Here is a 24,352-nt window from a genome sequence, read left to right as displayed (position 1 = left end):
TACCCTTTCCCAGTCCTGTCCCTTCACTAGCACCCCAAGGCCTCCTCCTCTGCGTTCTTTCCTTTTTCTGTTGCACCCAACCCAGGTGTATCCCGCAATGTATGGTGGCTCTTCCTCATCTCTTAAATGGGTTTCGGCAACTCCATATACCTGAAAATTTTCCGTTTGTAACTGTTCCTCTATTTCGTCCCACTTAATGCGATTTCTTCCCCCCTGCATGTTGATGAACCCCACATTTACTGCCTTCTTCTTCCTCTTCCTCCTCCGTGCTCCTGTCCTGCCCTCCCTCCCCTGTCCATCTTTTACGTTTTGGCTTGCAGGGTCGCCCTGTGTGCCTGCATAAAAGCCTGAGCCCTACGACCCACCCTCGTTCCTACCTGCCATCCCGCTGGTGTAGTGTAGTGAATGCCATCCGGGCCGAAAGGGGGGAGGTTTTTCCCCCCAATCATTCTGTTCACCTCCGCCACATCACACTTGAGGGCTCACCCCAACTCCCTAATCACTACATTTGCCGCTACTACCTGTTCTTCAATGAAAGGGCCCTGTCCCCTGACCTCTGGGACAGCACACAGGGCAATGTGCACCGCCTCAAAGGTCGCCCTTAATTTCGCCACTCCCTCTTGAATCTGTCTGCCCAACATTCGCCCCCTATTCTGCAGGACGTCATTCACCCCAGCGTGCAAAATTACCAGGTTTCTTCCCTCTCTGTTTTCATTCAGTTTGCTTTTGGCTCTCTCCGCCACAGCTTCGAATCGAGCCCCCGGCATGCATTCGACCTTTACTCGTCTGTCATACAGCACTGTTCTGAGTAGTGCTGTTTGCATTCGCGACATGTTGGAGCTCCCAGCGACCCAGACGTACCTTTCTGTCTTCAAGCAAATCTTGCCTCCCTCCTGCCTCCTGTCGTCTCATCCCTCTGTACCTGTGTCTCCCGCGGTCCCCACGTTAACGTGTCCGCCCCCAATTCTGCTCCACTGGGTGATCCTCCTGCTTCCTTCTCCTTCAGTTCCTGCTGTGCCTCCCTCTCAGCTTCTCTCTCTCTCATCTCTTTCAATTGCTTTTCCAATTGCTGCCCTTTCTCTCGCTCCTCACTCCATTTCCGTTCTACAGCCTCCATTCTTGAGGCCCACCCCCTCTCGACCCTTTCCTCAAACTCTGCGCGTTTCGTTTTTTCTTTCTCGAGTTCCTCCTTTGTCCTCGCCATTTCACTCTTTAGCTGCTTCTCCAAATTCTCAATCACCTTACACAGCCTGCACACGAAGCCGTTCCCTTCTGCCTCCGCCACGGTTTTGAATGTCGTTTCATCCAAATAACACCATCGTTCACACCTCTCACACTGGACGAGGTCCCCACCTTCCTCCTTGGCTTTTCTAGCCGGCCGTCCCATGAATTCTCTTGTCCTACTGTTATTTAACAGTGTAAAAGCGAGTAAAAAAATTAACAATAATAAAGACCACTGGGAATCTCTAGAAGAATAAAGAGAGCTACTAAAATAACCAAACCAATAACCAGGGAAAAAAAGAAAAAAAAGAAAGAAAGGGCAACAAAAACACACTTTTAGCCCTAACTAATAAACCTTTAGTCCTAACTGTTATGTGTTGGCCACGACCTACTTTATCGCCCTACTTTGGCTAAGTGTTCTCCTGGCTTCGCAGTGCTCCAATTCTCGGCAACCTACGTTTCTATACTGGCCCTATCTCCATTCAGATTTCCCGCCGCTGCAATTAGAAATAAAAATAGAAATAGAACTTAGCTGTCGGCGTCCGTCACGAGCACATCGAAAATGGATTTCACCGCTGTTTCTGCGCACGCGCGAGGAGCAGTAGCTGCGAGAGAGAAATGTGGGGACTTTTGGTGCTCAAGATTTCTCGTCGTTTAGGTACAACGGGGAAGGAAACCGTTTACTCCGTTTGTCCCTAGCCGAAGCACAGAATCGACAGGATGCGTGGCCGGCAAGGCGGAAGAAGCTGCGTCCGAGGTGAGTTTGTTTCTATTTTGTTGCGACGGTAGCATACTAAATTTTATAGTTGCAAGGGGATACGTTTGGAAGTGAGGTGTCTTCTCGGATGACTTTAGTGGCAAAGCATTACGTCGTGCCGATGCATTGTTCATTAGTGTCGTTGATCAAGGTCAGCATACCACACACTTCAGGGGAATCGCGGGAATGGAAACAGTTTATGAATTAACTGCCGTGCCGATGCATTAGTTCTTAATGTAACTGAGAATACAGCACACTTGGAGGTTCGTGGGAATGGAAATCTTGTACTCTGTATGTGTAAGTATAAAATTTGCGTCGTCATGCAATCTGAGCCGTAGATCGTTGTGAGAGCTGTATAGCCACACTGGCAAAGCACTACGCCCTGCGGATGAATACGGAAGAAATGTATGCAAAAGAAAAGTGGTCGTCATGCAATTTCATAGCAGTAGACCTTTTGTGAAAGCTGTGCAGTAACACTGATATTGGCTAGTTAATAATCCCGGCTGTTACGATGTCTAGCTCGTATACGGGGCGCTCTATGTGGCCTAAACAAGGGCTCAGATCACTACAACCGCATGCGAAATAGCTCTGAATGCCTGCCAGTACACTTGTTCGGCGTCTCTGTGGTCAGCCAGTGACAAACGCATTGCACGAAACAGTGAGACTTTGTTTAATCCGCAATGCTTATGTGGCGAACAGGAGAGCAAAAGGTGAAAACAATGTTTTCATACAAGGCAAGTTATCCATGTAGTGGAATTGCATTTATCGTTGGTGTAGTGTTGATGCACTTTCTGAAGTCCAACCTTTAATGCAACTTAGTTTTCGTTGGTGCAAGTGCTTCTACTGGAAACATCCAAAATATGATTTAACAAATCAGGTTGCTGTCTTGTAGTTTTAGAAATTTTCCTCTGGTCTTAAGTCTTTTCTGAATCTGGAAGAGCTGGCTGATTGCACATTTCATCTCGAGATAGCTCGCACACTTCCAGCAGCACAGGTTAGCACACTTTGTTGAGTGCAGATGAGCACTGCAAATTCAATCATTTTGATGAGGCACCGATCTAATGCCACTCACTCTTGCCACAGCACTTTTTCAACTTGTACTGTACTTGTTTCTTCCACCTTCCATTTGCAGCACCAGGGCTAAGGCACAACAGCAATAACATTTCTAGCAGAAAATTCTTGCTCCTTGGCATCTGAGCTCCCCATTCATTTGCTACTTTCTTCAAATTTTTCTTTTCATGTGATGCTCATGCCTTCACACACTGTCAGGCTTCTCCTTCATGCGTTTCTTTAATACTCCTTCTGTCTGCTTCTTGCTCGACATACCGTGCATGCCTTCAGTCATGTCCAATTGATCGATGCAGTCTTGTCCTTTTCTCTCTCTCCTCCAGAACCTGCAACTTTCGACAACCACTCCCCAGTATTATGTTGCTTCTTTTTGTGATAGTGCCTGGCTATCTGTTGCTGATGCCACACATTCACTTTGCAATGGTTTATTAGACCACATACATAAATTAGTAGCTGTACAAAACCTTGACTCTCCAGCACTTCCACAAAATTCATGCAGAAGTGGAAACACAGATTACACTTCATTCCTCACCACAGCTTACTATGTCTGCATCGAAGCTTGATATTACCTACACGTGTGCACTGTCTTTGTGTCTTCCTTTGTAGGTGTAGGTCACTGCATGAGCAGAAAAAGATTTTGTTGCCCAAATGTTCATGTGCTTAAGTAGGCAATGTAGTGTACTTGATTTTTACAATGCTTAACTCAATTGGTGGTATGCCTGCACTATAACATGCACAAACTGAACAGCATATCCAAACAAGAAAATTGCTAGCTTATCACAGTTAGGTTGAGTCATTTGAATGAAAGTTGGGACAGTTTTGTATGGGATGGCTGATGGCATTCAGGCTCATCATGTCAACATCAAAGTGGGAGCAAAAACGCAGTACATGTATAAAATATGAGCAGTTTTATTGGATTGTGGTGCTTTACATGCACCTCACTTCAAGCACAACAATGCCTTTGCGTGTCACCAGTGTCGAAATGAAGCCACTCCAGCTGGTGAGCAATGTGCTTGCAGATGGCACTGGCTAAATTCCTTTGGAAAGGCATCCTCATGTTGCACAATGTAGTGAAGATGAAGGCTTTTAAATTAATGTGTACTTTATTTTTTATTTACCTCTCACCTACTGTTGCCAACACAAATGATGTCTCCTGGTAAGCCGAATGCCTGTGAACATTGCAAGGCACAGTGTCAGGCAACCGTTTATAATCTTCAGCATAATACTGTAGAAGGTGGCCTTCTGGTTCGTATACTTGAAAGCACCAGGAAAGCAAGCTAGATAGGCTAAAGACTAGCTGACTTGACAGCTCTGTACAGCCTGTACTGCTTACAGAAAGCAAGTCACACTGGTCATGGGACCTATAGCAGCGGCATGCAAATAGAGGTTTGTATTGCCTGTAGTACATATACATAGCCTTTCTTTGAAAAATATGTTTGGTCACTTTTCATTAACTTTACCTAGTCAGGACATGCATTATCACTTAAGCTGCTTGGTCTTCAAATAAAACGAGCATTTTCTGCATAGTAACTTTTACTTACATGAAATATGCGGTGGTGTTGACCTGTAGAAGTGTACAGAATACATAAAATCTTGAAGCACTTAAGCAGAATTTATAAACAATGCTAAATTTAGGTGGACTGACAAACTGAACTGTACAACACAGATAATATAGGGCACTTGCAAGACAGTTTCTTGAGGGCCTAGTTCCTAGAAGGTATTTAGAATGAAAACAGTGTCAACTGATTGGTAAAGGAAAGGGGCCAGACACAGTGCTCACTTATGACTCAAGTTTTTTTTTTGTGTGTGTGTGTGTGTGCAGTAATATATACGAGGTGGGTTCAAAAAGAAACCGAACTTTTGAAATAGTGTGCCAATCAGCAGAGGGAACGCGCTGCGGCTACTGAGCGCATGTAGTGGCAGGTTTAGACAACAAACTGCCATTGCCGTGTTTCGCTCTGACCATAGTTGGCGAGCTACAGCCGCTGAAGTGAGCACATGAACAAGCTGCTCTTCGGATTGGTGCCAAAGTGACAATAAAGAAATTGGAAGAACAGTGTGTGTGTGTGAAGTTCTGCTACAAACTTGGGAAAACTTTCACAGAGACTTTTCAGTTGCTTAGCCAAGCATACGGGGAAGACTATGCGAGTCGCACGCAGTGCTATGGTTGGTTCAAGCGTTTTGAAGAGGGAAGAATGTTGGTCGGTGACGATCCCAAGCCTGGACAACCTTCCACATCCACAGATGATGACCACATTGAGAGAGTTCGAACTGCGATTTGTGGAAATCGTTGTTTGACTGTTCGAGAAGTCGCTGATGAAGTGGGTATCAGCGTAGGATCATGTCATGAAATTTTGAGTGACAAACTAGGGATGCGTCCTGTCAGTGCAAAATTTGTGCCACGTTTGTTGTCTGGTGCACAGAAGCAGACCCGTGTTGAAATCAGCCAGGAAATGCTTGCCACTGCCACTGACGATGAAAACTTTCTTAAGAACATCATAACAGCCGATGAGACATGGGTTTATGCCTACAATGTTGAAACGAAAGTGCAGTCGTCGCAGTGGGTGGCCAAAGGTTCTCCTCATCCAAAAAAAGCACGCATGAGTCGGTCAAAAATGAAGGTGTTGTTGGTTGTGTTTTTTGACTGCAAAGGCATTGCCCATCAGGAATTTGTGCCACATGGTTAGATGGTAAACAAAGTTTGCCAGGGAACCCTAGCATGTTTGAGAGATTCTGTGTGCGGTAAGAGGCCTGAATTTTGGGAAAATCAGGCTTGAATGTTGCATCATGACAATGCCCTGGCTCACATGTCGCTCCTTGTCCGCAGCTACTTAGTGAAACACCACACTTCTTTTGTGCCCCACCCACCATATTCTCCGGACCTAGACCCTTTCCAAATCGTAGAGGAGATCCAGGACAATGCGAGAAGAGACCTGCATGCCATTCCAGAAATTGCATTCCAGGAGGCTTTCCAAAAATGGAAGAAAAGATGGGAAGAGTGCATTGCCAGTAGAGAGGACTATTTTGAAGGGGACAGCACTTAAGATGTTGTACCATAAGCAGCAAAGCTGTTATAGCAAAGTTCGGTTTCTTTTTCAACACACCTCATATGCATGGAAAGGGTGGGGTTCAAGGCAGGTGCAACAAGAACGCCCAATGTGAGGTCGAATGTAGAGTTTAATGTCCAAACCACAGCAGTAAGCTGGTAACCTTTAAATGGTAAGCAGAACAGTAATGCTACGGGAACTGTCATGCCCTTCATAATTGTAACAACCGTCGGAATGTTGAAGTGTCTTTTCAATGTCCCATTAATTTCCACTATTCTCATTCTAAATGGGCAAATGCACCTCCATTCATTTACCATAAGACATATCAAGAGATCAACCCCACTAATGCTAGTTCTTTCTAGGTAGCTGAAGCAAAATAGCATTTCGTTCAGTCAGTATTGATGCAAGTTTTCAAACACTCCTATCATGAAATAGCTCAGTTGTCCATCTTGAGCAAGGCAGTTATTAGCTGGTATAATTTCAGAATTTGTTTATCATTTACTGGTAGGCCTGCTGATGATAATGTAAGCAGAATGCTGCTGAGACCAATGAGAAAGTGTGAAAAAGAAAATAATTATTACATTGTTCCAGCCATCATTCCCTAAGATGTTCACCCTGCCCCATCGTAAGCAATCACTTCACATCCCAGCATGCATATCTTGCGCATTTCTTTCACTCTCTGTCTATTGTGTAGGACTGGCCATATTAGCTTAAAGCACTAGAAATCAATAACAATGACATCAGCATTGCCGCTGAGGAAAGACTGAAGTTAAAGAAAGCAGAACAAAATCATACAAGGAAAGTAAGGAATACACACGAGCACCTATTCACAACTGGAAGTTTGTTGGTGAAAAAACAGGTACAACACAAATTGATAAGGAAAAAAAAAAATGTTCACGGAAAAACTGTACACATGTAACAGAACCTTGTGGGTGCATAAAGAAAAAAAGACTAAATGTTAACCTCATCACCCAAAGGGTCCCTGAAACTATTTTATTGGTGTGTTACCTACACGTACACAGTATCTCTCCTCGAATGGTTCCTCGAATGGTTACTCAAAAAAAGCGTCATGTCACCATGCTATATAAAGAGCTGCAAGTGGTTAAAAATTACCCTCCTCTAAAGCCTTTCCTCTCCAATGTCACTTTTATTCTCATTGGACACGACATCGTACAGCGACAGTAGTGTTGGCTACTTGCAGTTTACTTGAACCTAGTGTGTTCACGTATGACTTAGAGATGCAGCTTTTTTTTTGTTATTGTGGTGATGATGGCCTCAAAACGAAGTTTACATAGAGCGCTTATGTTTTTTACAGTGTGCAGTCGCGGTAACTTACTCTCTGCACTCACCTGCAGTACAAGAATATAAGTGCAATAGGTACAGTGCAAGTTTCTGCCACCACATGTACCCCTCTGCTGCTTTGCTTTGCTTGCTGTCGTCACTGTGCTATTATTAAACATTGCATTCCTTTTCACTCTTTGCCTGCACATCTACAGCCTGGCACATCTATAGCAAAGCTTTGCTTTTTTGGAGAAACTCTCTAATTCATACCTTCCCTACCACGCACATACATATGTACTATCGACCCAAAAAGTTAACGAATGAAGGGATCTCACAAAACGCTGAATATCTCCGCAGCCTCAAAACGAAGCCTGGTATTCCCATTTCCAGCCTCTACTAGTATATGCGAACATTGTGATGTACGGTTTTACTGGCTACTTTTAAAGGCTCCTCGGATATTTAGCGTTTTCTGAGATCCTGTGGTCCGTAAACTTTTTTAGTCGATAGTATGTGTGTAGATAACAGTGGCAGACAATCTGCTATCTCAGGCAAGTCTACCATTGGACTCAGGAAACATCTACATGTCTTACATTAGTGTGTTTACTTTTACAGGTACATCAATTACTATGCCTTCATATCCTACTAAAAAAAAAGCTAAATGAGGAGGCTTGCTTTGTGTATTCTTAATGATGTCATGTGGGAAGCCAATCCACTTCATGAAAAAAGATCACTTGTTCGTTCTACTAGAGGTGGCTCAAAACCTGGGGAGTGGTGCCGCTATGACATCTAGCAATGGTGATGTTTAATACCTAATAATTACACAATTGATGCAGAATACCTAAATTTTATTTCATCATTCATCATTAGTACAGAAGGAGGTCCCGGAGTTACAAAAACTGTCAGTGGGACCTATTAGTAGTTTAACAATATAGTAATTATTACATTATGGCAACATAGCAGTGGTACACATCAGAATACATGAAGTTAATGAAGCAAGTAATCAAATACAAGGAAGGTGCTTACAAATACAAGCAAATGAAATAGATGCTGTGTATGAATAAATAAAAATGTAGTAATTGGCACGTTATGGAAACATAGGGATGACACATATCAAAGAACACAAGGTTAATGTACGAGATAGTTAGAAACAAAAATGTGCTACAATATGCAAAGTACAAGTGAAATATATACTGTGTGACAAAAAACTTAAAATTTCTAAATATAAGGAAGGAAAGAATAAAGACAATGGGATACATTAGGCAAATACAGAAGCACTGAAAGTGGTAAAATAAATTTGTATAGAATATATGTTCATAGTAATGAGTCTGTAGCCAGTAGTGTCGATAGTAAATATTTCTTCATATCTCTCTTGAATGTTAATGTTGTGCGGCAGGCTTTAATATGGGGTGGTTTAATTTAGTGTTTATTTGAGGAAGGAAAGAATTGTTAGAGGAATATCTCGTATTGTTAGTGTTGGTAAGAGCAGATATATTAAATGCTGAACCCTTGATGATCACCAGTAGGTACGCTACTGACGGTGCACTTGCACAAAACTCAAAATAATTTCAGAGCCCTGAAAACGAAGCTTTTTTTTCCCTACTCGTCAGGTGTTTCACTATCTGCACTGATGGTATTCTTCTCGAGTATGGCTGGAGTACATATTTGTGCTGTGCGAATGTTCAAAATGTCAAATGTAAATCAAATAGCTGTTGACCATTTGACTTGTATTCAATTGGAGAACACGTAATTAGAAGTTATCAAATCTTCCTTTCTGTCAATAATTACACATACTGGAATCTTTAGGGAGAAAGTCAGGTGCATGTGGTGACCATTCTCAAAGGGAACTGCAGTTCCTGAGCGGACATATACAGCAGGTACTTTTTTGCTTTGCTTAGTAATTTCTAGTCGCGCAGTAAGGATGCCTCGCCTTTAGGCAGCCAACGGATTTTTCTCAATTGAGGCTGTAAAAATTATCATTTGGACAATGTGAACATGTTCCTGATGTCATCTTGGTGCGGCAGATACTATCACCTTTCAGTCACTCACATTTACAAACTTATCAGTTAACCAGAGGCCTGGTTGTGACTGGCATTACATGTGTTGAACAATCTAAAAAACATCTCTTCTAAAGCTAGCCACGGTTTCTTTTCCACCTCTTGAATTTCGAAACCCCCCGTAATGCCTTTGGCATTGTGTGCTGCTTATCCGAAGGGCGCAGAATCAAATTCCGGCTGCAGCAGCTGCATTTCCACGGGGAAGAAATGCAAGAACACCTGTTTACCATGCATTGAGTGCACATTGAAGAATTCCAGGTGGTCAAAATTAATCCGGAGTCCCCCACTATGGTGTGTCTCATAATCATGTCGTGGTTTTTGCACATAAAACCCCAGACTCACCTCTTGTTCCTTGCAAGTAGCATTGGTTACACGAATTTAAGGCCATACTGCTCCACTCAAGGCCTATATGTAGTAGGTGTTTTCATATTCTGATATTTCTGGATAGAATTAAATATGGATATTTGACGAAACTGACCTATTGAATATTGAATAACAAATATGTTCACATTTCAGAGAAGTGTGGAGTATTCTTGAAAAAAAAACTTTACATTGCAAGGGTGGACTTTTAACATTGTTGGTACAACATTTTTTTAGTGCTTAGCGCAGAAACCATAGACAAGACAGACGAGAGAGAAGACACACACAAGTGGTACTTTCTACGATTTATTGGAAGTTGGATCACGGGCTTATACATGCAAGCATTTGCTAGCATTCTTGATAAACCTGGCCAGATTGATGTTATATTTCTGTATTGCAGACAGAAAAGCATTTGAGCTTGTTTGACACTCTAAACTAATTGAGAAGCTCTAAATCGCAAATCTTCTGCCATACTTAATTGGCTGAATCTCTGCATACTTAACTAAGCACAAACAATTTGTCAGCATAAGCGATTGCCCTTCCCATGAAGTGCCAGTTACTTCCAGTGTTCCTCAAAGCAGCATGCTTGGCCTCTTGTCATTTTTAATATGTATTAATGATATAGAAGTAGAAAGTCACCCCTTTTAAATAAAGTTGTTTGCTGATGATTGTTTTTTATTTAATAAAATACATTTCTGTTATTTCAATCTCAAAATTGGCCTTCGTCGGATAATTCGAACCTCACTGGTCAGATTCGCCCAAATACAGCCGTGTTATGCGCTGAAGCATATGCAACTTACTGTGGTGAAGCATACCGAGAATGGAAAAGGGCCACTGTCACAGGACATCGCACGTGTTCCTTGATTATACAGCCATGCAGTCTCCTGTCACAGTAGGAGAACCTAGCCACCTAATAAGCATAGTGGCAGCCATTCAGAGCTGTTTCTTACGTTTCAGTGGTGATTTGAGTCCTTTTTTAACCTTCCATGCATGTCTCCTACATGAGACTGTTAATGAGGCCTAGTACGTCTTCTTTAACTAAACGTGCCGTGCACAGAGAAGTGGAAAACAATCATGTGTTTTGGGAAAGCTAGCAAAAAGGAAGGCAGTAAGTTGAAAAAACTGCGTTAAGCTGAGGAGATGTTAAAAGCGAACAAAAGAGTTTAAATATATCAAACTCTGAAGGCCTGCCCATACACGTATTAGGCATCTTGGTGCTCATACTGTGACTGGAGACTGCACATGTGCATGTATGTAAATTAGGGAACACGTGCTGTCTTGCAACAATGGTACCTTTCCCTGCTTGGTATGGTTCTATGCATAACATGGCTGTATTGCAGTGAAGCTAACATTAAGAAAAATAGTAAACTATTTTTCTTAATGTCCCCGATGTTGGTAGCTGTTGATGGTTGCAGGTGTAGCGCTAAACTGAAACGCGGCCAAAGTTAATTTTAAAGGCAAATACTGCAAAGTGAAGCAATGGCATGTTTCAATGTTTTTTTATGCCTTTTGTTTAATTCGACCAGTCTCAATGGTCCCGTCAGGATCGAATTAACGGGCATGCCTCATAATCAGAACTGGTTTTGGCAAGTAAAATCCCAGAAAGATGATCAAATTAATGGAAGTCGACTGTATATATGGCTGAGTAGAGCCACACTGTCTAAAACCGGTACAACAAGAAAACACCAAGAAACCTAAATGACCCATTGCAAATGCAGTCAACTTTCATGGCATGCGCAAATAATATAACTTTCTCACGGACAATGATAGTGATAGTTTGCTGATACATTGGTCAGCGGCCGATAGGATTTGCCCAGTTTCTACTATTAATCTTACACACTTGCGCTTATCCCTGTATATACATACATGGACATGTATTGCAATGCAAAGCAAGAAAATCGTCACCTGATACACTATATTTCTGTGCTCTCTTAAGTGTTCATTAATGCATCTTCTGGTTTGGCTTATGTAGCATCTACTGCATGACAGTGGAATATGATAGAACACTCCTACAGCGCATCCGACGAACTCATCTTTGCAATGCTACCACAAACCGGCTTATTTGTCCTTATTGGGTTAGTGGTTTTACACAAGGTGCTTAGCTTATTTGGAGCTGAAAAAACACCCGCACATTACCTTGGCGCCCTATCTTTTTCAGGCTATGTGATATCTGGTGTATATACGGAATCACAGCGGTTTTCACCTGGTCACGGCTGCTAGCTCTTGCATTTGCATGGAGGCATCGTCTCGAAAGTTCCTGTTTGAGCAGCCTTTCTGCCACCGACACCAACACGTGGTTAGGGTAACCAGCCTCCTTAAGGCTTGCAGCCGATTGCTGGAAAGTGGTTTTCATTAGGACGTTTTTGAAACACATGTTAGTTACGAAGGGTGTAAGATTGGGCTTGTTGATAAATTATGCTTCAAAGTCAGGTTAACAGCGCAAAGCCACCAGAAGGGATAGAAGAGAGAACGGAGCGCTGAACTTCCAACTGTTTCTTTTTTTTTTCAGAAAGCATCGCTATTTATACAGTCACACAATAGCCCACCAGCCATGCTTAGAACGCCGCGACAAAGCCACACAAAATTCAACGTGATGATAGCCCGAGGTAACTGATCTCCTTGTCAGTGAGAGCGATAGAAGGGTGCTTATGCAACTATCCTTTAAATGTAGAATTTCTCCCGCTTTGATTATCTCACGTGTAACATGGTCCCCGTGTTTTGCAACAATAAAACATTTTTTGAATTTCGGCCTACATCCACATGCGCAGCAGTGGGCAGAAAGACATCCCAATTAGTTAGGCCCCTCTTCACCAAATTCAAATGGGCTAAATGAAATTAGGTTTCTTAGCTCATGGACTGTAAGCCCAGCAAGTCCTACTATCAGTAGAGATGAACTGAAAGTCAAGAAACTGAAACGTATTGCACTTCAAAAGGTCTCAAACACTCGCAAAAAATCTTGGACATCGGGAGATTTTTCTAGAAAACTATTACTAGGGAAATCCAGAAACACGAAAAAATTGTTGACCAATCTAAAAGCTCGCTGAAAAACTGTTAGTCCCGTGAGGTGGTCATATATGTGCCTATCTAATTGTGCTAAATATAGGTTGCTAAAGACGGGAGCCAGACACAACCCTATGCAAATGCCTTTCTTCTGCAGATGCAGCCTATTGTTCCACTGTGCAAAGGTTGGCGACATAGCACCATAAACACCATAAAAACACCATAATTCTAAATACCCTTCTACTGAAACAACCTGCTTCCTGTGAAAACCTTACGGCGCCATATTTGTCAATACAATCCTCGACACATTGAATAAGGTCATTGAGCAGGATAGAATAATATAATTCTTTGACCTTAGCTGAGAAGGCCTTGAAGCCCTTTTTGCCGTGAAACCTAACAAAATCAAGGATTCGTCAGAACCTTTTACAAGAAACTGGTCATCAATCTCTTTAACGTTCAGCTTTGAAACCAGGTACGGGGCAGCTTGCTTCTGCCAGGTACCCCTTTCGGAAATTATGACCCGAAAAGGAACATCCTCTTTGTGCACTTACTAAAAATTACATCTTTGAACTTTTCCTTAGTTTATCGAGATTCAACTTTCTGTAAATTTCACTTGGTTTCGCTGCTACTTTCATAAGTGATACATCCTTACGTTCATTGAACACTGCAGAAATTGCTTGACTGGCTTTCTCCAAGAAACATATAAAGGAAAAAACTGCAAAACCACCCTCTTTGTCAGCTGGTATGACACACAATGAATTGCTCTTCAGGTAAGACTACACATTTTACAGGTAACTTAGAAGGTTGGGGCTTACATCACAACAGGGCATCTAAACCTTCCGAGTTCATCCTCACACCATCTTCTTGCGGGGCTCTTCTGGACACTTATGACAGACAGGGAAGTTCCGGTTTAGTCCAGCTGGTAGCTTGGGCAAATTTTGGACCGAGGCCAAGAACTTTGCACACACTGTTGGGTAGGATGAAACCTTCAGAAAAGTAGACATCACTTGTTGCTTTCTGTCAATCCTTGTTCACATGAGCCCGTAGTAGTCTTATTTGAGGTTGTCAAAGGAACTTGGTGACCAGTGCAGGTGCCTCCACAGAAGATTCCGTGCGACGCACGGCTCGTACTGATCAAACATCTGCACGCTGAGGTAATCTCTGTGGAGACACGCCTGCTGAAGTTGTTTAGCACGTACAATCTTCAAAATTCTTTTTCCGTGACCGACATCTGAATAGTGCGCAACCAGTAAACAACGATTTTATATCCTGTGGAAGTTGCTTGTTATGAATACAGAACCTTAGGACACACATGCTGCTGGCAGCCATGGCAATGAGGGCAACAGTATGCCCGGAATCCCGAGGAACATATTGAAAAAAGCCTGTTGTACTAGAAATGAAATCGACAAGGGTTGCAACATGGGCTTGTTGGTCGGTCATCGTGGAATGGTATCTGGGTAGTGCAGCAAAACACGGACATAATAAAAGAAAGCTAGAACTACCTGTGAGCGCATATATATGCACAAGTGCATGGTTGAGTAAACTCACAGGTGTTTAATTTGTTTTTTTTCTGTTGCTACGTTTTCTTGCATTTTGATTGCTACATATATTGTAATTCCCGCAAAAAGCATCAGCTGGTAGTCACCGCTGTATTTTGCTATGCAATTTGTATTTTGTTATGCAATCTTATCATCTCAGCGCGCGCCTGAAGGCGAAATTGTTGCCTAGGCAAACTATCGCCGAAGTGGAACGTTTCAGAAGACGTCCCCAAGTATGTGCATAAATATTTCACTGAAAAACATTTCAGGCGTATCTTTGCTTTGTTTTTACTAAAATTTGGCAGCAACACAGCATTTCTTTACTCCAAGTTATTTATGAATCACTAGATGTCATTATCTACGTCGTTCATACGTACTTTAGGCAGTGAAAACGGCACACCCACCTGCGAGCTTCTCTGATACCGACGTGTCTGTTATAAGGCGATGATATATATATTATTCTGGACAAATCGGGCGAGGCCAACAATCTAAGCATATAATGAACGATGAGTACCAACAAATGGGATCTTGTTATGAAATCGAACTAGAACTGAAGGAAACGAAAACGCAGGTTAAGACTGCGGTAGATTACGGTAGAGATTACGGTTACGGTATTACCCATGTAGTGGTTTCAATACCACTTTTCATCAGGCCAATAAGAAAGTGGCAGTCATATGCAGCTGTATACCGATAAGGCATGTAGTTAAATAACAAATATTGCCCTTGCAACGAAGGTCTGCGCAAGCTGGCTGAGAGGGTTTTCTTACCTCCAGAGATGGCGCGTATACAAAGACACACACGTATCGATGCAGGACTTTCTAGAGGCTCCACAAATACACACAGCATCTATTTAATGACATTGCGTTATGCTTAACGGCACACGAAAGCTTCGAGACTCAGCTGCGTTAGTTACGCCAACTTCGAAAAGTAAACAGGAAGCTGCCATGGCACTTTTTGCAGGAAGCAGGTGGCGCTTCATGCATCAGAAACCGAAACAGAAACTAGCAAAAACAATTTTTTTTTTTGTAAGCGTTAATCTTGTTTTCCGTGCTCGGAAGTTATGTTATTCCATTGGTTTGTTGCAGGACGTCCGTGTCATTGGAGGATTCAGTCCCAGTTCTAATGGTTTAAATTCTTCAAACAGTTTCTATTTTTTGCACCGCCAGCACACAGAAGCGTTTTATAACGGTCTTTATTGATAAATCGATATGTGGCCATTGTTTATTGCGTTTTGAAGAGCACTCGCTTCGTCTTTCCAACAAGACGCGTAGGTTCGACGCTCCGATTTGCATTTAAAGTGAGCTTTTGATAGCCTTACTTTATCCATTTACGCGCTGTATATGCGTTTTGACGCCTTTCACTAGTTTGCAACAACGCAGAGTATAACAGCGGAGTCGCGCTGTTTACCTTTCGCATGTTAAACGAAGCAAAACATCGGTAGTGCATCGTAAATTTTTTCTAAACATAATGCAGGCACCACTCGCACCGTTAAAGCATGACTGTTAAGAAGCATTTGCAGCAGCTCATTTGTCACTACGTTGGAGCGAGAATATTGCTCATCTGCCGCTTTACCTTCCTTTACTGCTCCGTATTTTTGTGTATCCGGATATTTTAATTTTATGCAAACCACCCCTTCCGTGTGAAAAGGAAAAGAATTTATGGAAAGGAAGATGCAACAGTTGCAAGGAAGGTGCCACAATTGTGTGAAATAAATAGTGCTTTAATTACCAACATCTGTAGTGACCTGGTGATCGTGCGCCTTGGGCGAATTCATTCCACCCTTGTCTAGCTCAGCTAGGTTTGTCCAGTTAGCCCTTGAGCCTCAGTGTGGCATGATCCACCTCTCTGTTGTTATGAAGATGCCAACTGCATATGTATTTGCTAGATACATATCTTGCTAAGCAGTTTTCCACTTGCGTTGCTGCCGACAAGTGGCCAAAAAAAAAATTTATATTTTTGGCAGCAGTGAATAATTTGCCGCCTTGCATTACTTTAGCTGTGGTCATAGTAATGCAAGCACAAAAAAAATTTAGAAAATTTCCGAGAGCAATGAAATTAACTGGAACTGGACAGGATATTAACTGGACATGGAAGGAAATAAATTATGGATATACATTCACCAATTATGTTGCACGTTAAGGTGTAGTCCAACCGACTAATGGTTTCCATTTAATTTCTTTGAATGAAGTTCTGTAATTCATTGCATAATTACATCAGCATGAATGAATTCTTGATTGAAAGTTTTCTTCAATAAATACTTGAAGGGGGGATGCTGCGAAATTTCCCATTAGTGAAGGGGATTTGGAAAACAGAAAATAATGTAATGTGTCACCGCAATGTCGATGGGATCGGTAGATGAATAGGCGACCAGAGTGTAGTGGCTCCAGTTTGAAGAGGAAAGGCAGGAGGCGGCAGATGGTGGTGGCGTTCTGGCCAGGCAGCTGGGCGTAGAACTCAGGCCCATAGCCCGACTGCTCTCGTTCTGCCCATGGGCGCAGAAACTCGCCGGTTTCGAGCAGCAGTTCATGATCGGGTAGAGTGGCGAAGCCCAGGAACGGGTTGGCAGGAGGTCCCGGTTGGGTGAAGTCCTGGTGGCTCGGGTCCGGTGGCTGACGTTCTCTTGGCGTCGCTTCCTGGAATTCTCCCTTCTTCTGCCAGCGCACCTCGCTTTTCTGCCGCTCTGGTCGATTTGTCCTTTCCTGATTGGCCCCTGGAAGCTCCGTGTTTTCTTCTGATTGGATGCCTTTTCCTTTTATTTTTTTCTTCTAGTGCTGCGTGCTCACGTGCCGGACGCTCTTCGACGTCGTCTTCCATCCAGTACAGAATTCGCCTCTGCGTGCACATTCTTTCTCGTCTGCTTCTTGTCTCTCTCCATCTACCGTACCATGTCATGCACTACACACCACACTATGTAGTACAGACATTCATATTATTACGATCTCATCGAGAGATGCTCAAGAGACGAGCTGCCGCGAGGAAGAGATGAAGTGTGTCTGGGCTCATGGCGTGAGCGAGTGTTGGCCTGGCTGTCTGGCTCCAGTGTAAATAGCATGTAAATAGCCTCTTTCATCTCTGTATTTCGTCTGTGTCTGTGCAACATTCTGGTGGAGGTTAGCGATCCCCGTCCACGTCACGGCACTCCGAAGTGGTCGGCATATCGAGCTTGTCACCATACCTCCCGGTGACGAGACCGCATCTGCAACGGCTTCGGCTTGTCCGACTGCTCTTATCGTCATGGTTGCCCAACATCGTGACCCTGGTCTCTTCTGTGGCCTGGAGGGACAGGACGTTGATGAATGGCTCAAGCTCTATGAATGCGCCAGTGCTAATAACAGGTGGAATCCAACAATTATGCTTGCTAATGTAATCTTTTATCTCGGTAGCACCCCACGCGTGTGACTCCAAACACATGACGAGATAATTAGCTGGGACAGTTTCAAAGTAAAGCTATGAGAACTGTTCAGTGACCCCTTCAGGCGCGAGGTTGCCGCGAGAAAGGCCCTTGCGCCTTGTGTCCAGACATCTACAGAGCCATACGTTTGATACATCCTAGACGTCTTGGCTCTTTGCCACAAAGCCCACGATACTATGCCTGAAGCAGAAAAGGTGGCTAAAAGGCATCGCCGACGATGCTTTCAATTTTTTGTTTTCGGCAACGTCTTTCCTATCGGCGCCATGATAAATGAATGCCGTCGGCTTGAATAAGCTAAGAGCCGCCGTATCACACACCACATCACGCAGCTACCCAACACTGCTTAAGTTGACATGTGAGGGTCGACCACATCAGACGACCACCTGTGATGACCTAACCCGTATTGTTCGCTGCCAGCTCGAGGCCACCTGTTGGCCAGCCTTCTCCGCGACACCTCTTGACCCGCCAGCAACCACAATTGCCAGGATTCAGGCCGTCGTCAGGCAGGAATTTTAGAACATGGGTCTGAACTCTGTGTGTTTAACGACTCAACCCAGCGTTCCCCCGTTCTCTAGCGGCCCTTCTCGTCCCCGGCACTCCTTTTCTGCCACATATCGCAACCCGTCCAAATGCCGTACCCCTGATGACAAGCTGATCTGCTTCTACTGCTGTCGCATTGACCACATCGCTCGTCACTGCCGCAACCAATGGACATACACCTCCTCGGACATACACCTGCGCTTATTCCTGCACCTTTGGACCTACTGTTCCCTATGCCACCCGTCTAGAACCCACTGCCACTGATGCTCCACCTCCGAACCTTCGCTACAGCCACTCGCCCTCACCTCAACGCCATCAGTCTCGTTCGCCCCAGGCCCGTCGCTTCTCCTCGCCGCCTATCGCCTCCTGGATGCAGCCAAAAAACTAGGCACTACAGCTTCTGGAGGTGAAGCTGTGTTGTCGACCCTGCCCTCAAATTCTCTGCTCATGTTACCTACGAACCAAAACTTTCTTGGCATTGACAGGTATCCTGTGTTACGTTCGACCAGCGGGGGCTGGCGATCTTTGAGGAAGAGACCGACGGAAAGGCGCCACCAGGTCTGCTGTGACGACTAGCTTTGAAAGGACGACCAGACATCAGTCCCCAGCCCATCGGCGCCACCATGGCTGTGGCGGCGACTGCTTTTGTAAGGAGGACAATGCGCCGCGTCCCCAATGGAAGGGCGCCGAGATGGCTAGACACAGTGGGCGGAGCAAGTATTGTTAGCGTGTACACTGTGAAGGTCTGCTTGAAGCAGGGGAGCTCCTGGAAGATATTTTGTGGTGCCGTCTCATGCAGCTTAGAACCCGTCTCACGCGTCAGTCAACAGACAGATGCGGCGGCCACTGACTGCAGGGTCAACTCTGGGATAGAGGCGCCTGCTCGGGTCAAGCACAGTGTCTGCGAAAACCCTCTCACCTCGGTGTGGTCAGTGCAACCTGTGCACAAGTGAGTGCGTAAACCCTCCCCCTCAAAGGCGGGTTGGTTATGATGACTTTGGACGCTCCGAATTGGTCGGCGGTGAACTGCTGTGTTCCGTCACCTAGGGATTTCGGGAGGACAGTGTATTTAAGGAACTGTTGCGGCTCTTCAGGGTGCATTCCTTTTTCAGTCATGTTAGACTGATGAAGTGTAACATTCTCATGCAGATACTGTAAATAAATCCAAGATTCCTCGTTCTTGATGAGAACAAGTCTTTCCCTTCAACAACGTCCTCAGCGGGGGTAAGTTTGATGACCGCATGGGCCAGCTACCATCTATTTCATGCCCGACTCCAACCATTACATCTGTCACTGCACTCATCGATGCAGGAGCACATCTTTCTATTATATTATAAGTGCTGCCTTCCGAAGACAACTGAAAAAGCACTTCACCCCAGCGTCAGCACGCGTTGGTCGCATTGCGGATGGCGGTACTGTGCCTATTATCAGCACATGTACGGCATGTGTCAGCGTTGCCGGCCACCACACTCCTGTCCTCTTCACCGTGGTTGCTCATTGCCCCATGACCTAATTCTCGGACTCTATTTTCTCTCTGCGCATTCTGCTCTTATTGACTGCTCTGCCAGTACCCTTTGCCTTGAGGTGCCGATTCTCATAGAACCTTCTAACGCTCCCCAGTGCCGCTTACGCCCCAGCTGCTTTATTCGCCTGCCACCGAAGTCAACAGCCTATACTGAACTGTTGTGTTGTCCACCTGTTCCTGATGGCGAGTACCTCGTCACTCGCCTGCCCAACATTCCACTACAGTATGACATCACCGTGCCTCACAGCATTCCGACTGTTACTGCTAACCATACTCGCATGCCTATCTTTAACTTTGGATTGGGAAAGCAAATCCTACTGCAAGGTATTTGCCTCGTCAACGTTGATTGTCTCGGCGACCATCACGTAGCAGCTTTATCAAGCGATGGTTCTTCTGAGCTTAGCATGCCCCTCGCACCAGCCTCGGGCATCGATGCCAACATAAAGAAAATGGTTGCGGTGGACCTGTTCTCTACGCAGGCCTTTGCAAAGTATTATCGTCCTACCGAGATGTATTTTACTTCAAACGATCGCCCTTTAGGCCAGACGCTCGCGGTCCAGCATTGGATTTCTACTGGCGATGCTACGCCTATTCACCGATGACCATATCAAGTTTTTGCATCGGAATGCCGAGTAATTCTAAGTGAAGTGAACAAAATGCTAGATAAAAACATCATTAAGCTTTCTTCGAGTCCCTGGGCGTCACCTGTGGTTTTGGTTAAGAAGGACGGCACGTGGCGCTTCTGTGTGGACTACCGTCATCTGAACAAAATTACTAAGAAGGACGTCTACCCGCTCCCAAATATAGACGATGCCCTTCACTGCCTCCACAATTCCAGCTATTTCTCTTCTATTGATCTTCGTTCTGGATACTGGCAGATTGCTGTTGGCGATATGGACAGAAAAAATATGCTCAATCAGCTTAGTAAGTTTAAAAAAGTAGGGTACGCTGTTCACTCCATAGAGAAATGTTTTGCGTTCCTGGTTCATTGGCCTTGAGACGAAATTGCCCTCGCTGTACAGAACTATAACATGGTTGAACTTCAAAAGTTCCTCCCATGAGAATGCAAAGAAGCTCTCCAGTAGGACGGGTGCAGTTGTCTAATGTGGCTATCACTAATATTACCCACAGTCAAGATTCTATGGCACATATATTTCTTTGATTAACAAGGCCAACTTAAAGCAAAATGTGTGTTTTTACACCATAGATCAGCAGCACATAAGCTCCACCTTAAATGTGATTGTTCACCTAAATCTGCCTGCATTTGGAAAGGTAGTGCAAACCTTAAAATTAAATTAAATTGTGGGGTTTTACGTGCCGAAACCACTTTCTGATTATGAGGCATGCCGTAGTGGAGGACTTTGGAAATTTGGGGTTCTTTAACGTGCACCTAAATCCAAGTACACGGGTGTTTTCGCATTTCGGCCCCATCGAAATGCGGCCGCCGTGGCCGGGATTCGATCCCACTACCTCGTGCTCAGCAGCTTAACACCATAGCCACTGAGCAACCATGGCGGGTAGTGCGAACCTTCTGTGCTGTTAGAACCAAATTTCAAAGTATTTGCCCAGCCCTGTGCACTGTAATTTGATGGTTCCAAATTGCTGGTTTTTAGGCCCTTGCCCAACTGGTTTGTTGAATTAGATGTTAAAACGAATGACAGCTACGATTGCCTGGACACTTATCAATGAGATTCCACTGTAATTTCAGTGGTGTTCGCAGCAACAACAGATTTGGTGAAGTAAGGGACAGGCAGATTGTTAAAGAAAACTGAAATCCATCAAATGGATATGTTGAGCTAACAATGTGGACTGATTGTATAAGGCGAGCAAGCTGCAGAGAATTGCTAAGCTTGATGTGCAGACCTCATTTCTCAGGCAAATAAACTGTGCAATGTCTTGTTTTATTATTGGTGACTGCTCTGCCAGTCTGCCTGAGTTGTCATTTTTTTGTATTTATCATAAAGCACACAATTTCATGTTTTTGTAGTTGTGTGACAGAGTGATTTGTTTCTTACAGCTGTCGTCTTCTCGGAAGCAGGCAATGATGCTTGGAGACCGGCAGAGCACAAACTGCAGCATGTATGCCGAAATAAATAGCTATTGCCTATTTCAAATAGAACCAATGTAAGGCAAGGCCCCTTTTTGCTGTACTGTGCTTGCAGATTGCAAAGCAATGATAAGACACAATGTAGAAAGAAACATTTTCTTTTATTTGGCGGACATTAGAGTGGCATCAAAAAAAAAAAAAAATATTGAGCAGCCCCAAGTCAGTCACTACACTAAGCAGCTCCACTGCAATTCACATGACCTAGGAATCCCAGCCATACAACCGAATGATTATTCATATAAGTGACGATCTAGATCATTCTTCACTTGAATGCCACGGAGCGCTAATCAGTAACAGCAATCAGTTTGTGTCCCTGCATGCAGGAATATTAATTCGTGTTTTGGTTATTGGTGACATATCGAAATTTATAGTTTTCTGGCCCATCAGATGTTTGAATCAGAAATAAATTCTCCAAAGATGTACACCTCGTCAGCGGTACATGCAGGATGATTTGCGGTGGCCAGAGACTTTTGAGTGGGACTTCGGTATCAATGGAGGTATAATGTGTGTGCATGCTTCAGTACAAGGGAGATTGGAGGCAGCATCAAGGCAACCTATAGGCACTGTGTGAAAAATCTTGAAAGCTATGCTATTTGCTAATGCTCTTGTGCCTTCTGCACTTGATAGAATACTTTCCAGCTTTAATTTCAATAATAAAAGAAATTTAGTATTTTCTGATGCTACCTTGACATGCAAATAAGTTTTTGTCATGTAGGAGGAGGAGGAGGGGGTTACGTTAAACTACAACACAATTTATAAGTTTTTCAGCGTCCTATTTCATGTGTGGTACACTTTCTTTAATTTGGCTTGCTGACCTGGCAGTTGCATAGTCTTGGGCCAGGGATGACTGGATGGGAGAAGACAATGAGGAGTACTGTTCATTGTTTAATATGCGCTTGTGTAATATAATATGTAAAAATAAAAAATGAGTGATATTTTTACGCTTTAAGCGTTTTGCAGAGTGAAGTAAAGTTATAAGGAATTTTTTTTTCTCTAAGAGATGATAGAAGATGGTGTTGCTTGCTCATGATGTTGCTGGGATACCCTAGTACCTAGCTCATAACTCTTTAATGCAGTGAAGATCACCTGGTAGAAACCACATCAATTTGTAAGAGTTATGAATCTTCAGCATGAAAGTAAATTAGTGCTTTATTTTATTGGATACGTTCCCCTTTTGGAAAGTTCTGTGAACAAAATGAAAATTAGCAAAAGGAACAAATAAGAATTTGGACCAAGCATGCTATCAACACAACTAATGCAGAAGCAGAATTTAGTCACACTACATACCAATAAGGACAGTGTAGGTGTGAGAACGTTGCTGATTACTTTTCCACCTATGACAAAGGAAAAAGTATACTCCAGTAATTCAGATGAGAACACAATTCTTGTTACACCAGGTGTGGCGAGCCCGGGAGACAGCAAGAGCCGCAGGAGTCCTGGACTAAGGGCGCCTCCCACACAAGCAGAAAGACACCTGCTTTTCCTTTCTTTTCTGTAATAAATGTTTTTTCTTCTCCTCCTCCTCCTTATGTTCTTTAATACAATGGTTTACCTGACTTGGAGGCAGTTTTATCTCAGGAGCTCCTATCTGAATACATGGGAAAAGAGAAATAGTTTTTCTCTGAAGCCAGCAACAGAATTCGATGAGGTTGGTTACATGTTTAAAAAAAAAACGCTGAAATGTAGCCACTGTTTTAGGGGGCAATGTTTTGTGGCAGGAAATTTTGAAAAGTGTGAAATTAAAAGGACTTCCGTATGAAGTTTACAACTTGATACAAAAGCTATGACATTGTAAACTTTGTGCTTATATTTTTTAAGCTTACTGACTCTTAGCAATTTTTCCTAAATACTCAAGGTCCTAAATCAAGATTATGCAGCCTAGAATGACTAAAATTTAACTTTTTCTCTCAAATGCAACAAATTTCATTGAAATTATTTGAGTAGTTGTCTCAAAAGCATTTCTACATCTTACATGTATTTGAATAAAGAGATTAGAGTTGGCACTGAACTAAAGAATCCTCCTCAAGGTATACTTTGTGGCGCAAAATACATTTCTGGAAAAGGGACAGAAGAAAGGGAGACAGTGAAGCGCGATTGGCGCTTCACTGTCTCCCTTTCTTCTGTCCCTTTTCCAGAAATGTATTTTGCGCCACAACGTATACCTAGAAAATCTAAGCACCAACTTGCCCAAGAAGAAGTCCTTTTGGCATCCTCCTCAAGGTAAGCACGTCAATTCTGGCCGTAAGGCCAGTTATCAGTCTACACTCTACACTATAAAAGAGAATTGCCTTTTTCTTACACTTTTCCAGCAATTCCAACTTAGTAGCATGCTTAACTGAATGCAGCTAGGAAGAAGGAAATTTGACAATATTTAGTTTATGTGCAGAATTAATGCATTTGTATGTCACTGAATTTTGGCCTTCATGAGCATTCATATCCTTG

General features: G+C 43.5%; 1 long non-coding RNA gene across 1 annotated transcript; it reads left to right on the top strand.

Moving 5' to 3' along the window:
* The first annotated feature begins 1,858 nt into the window (after positions 1-1,858).
* Positions 1,859-23,432, top strand: LOC135901672 (uncharacterized). The gene is made up of 3 exons (XR_010564213.2): positions 1,859-1,978; positions 21,821-21,932; positions 23,308-23,432. It is a non-coding gene; the product is annotated as an uncharacterized lncRNA (long non-coding RNA).
* Positions 23,433-24,352: the final 920 nt, after the last annotated feature.

Source organism: Dermacentor albipictus, unplaced genomic scaffold (genome assembly GCF_038994185.2).
Source record: "Dermacentor albipictus isolate Rhodes 1998 colony unplaced genomic scaffold, USDA_Dalb.pri_finalv2 scaffold_16, whole genome shotgun sequence".
In the NCBI taxonomy this organism is placed as follows: Eukaryota; Metazoa; Arthropoda; class Arachnida; order Ixodida; family Ixodidae; genus Dermacentor; species Dermacentor albipictus.
Note: the sequence above shows the minus strand (reverse complement) of the source record. Positions and strands in the feature narration are given on the sequence as shown.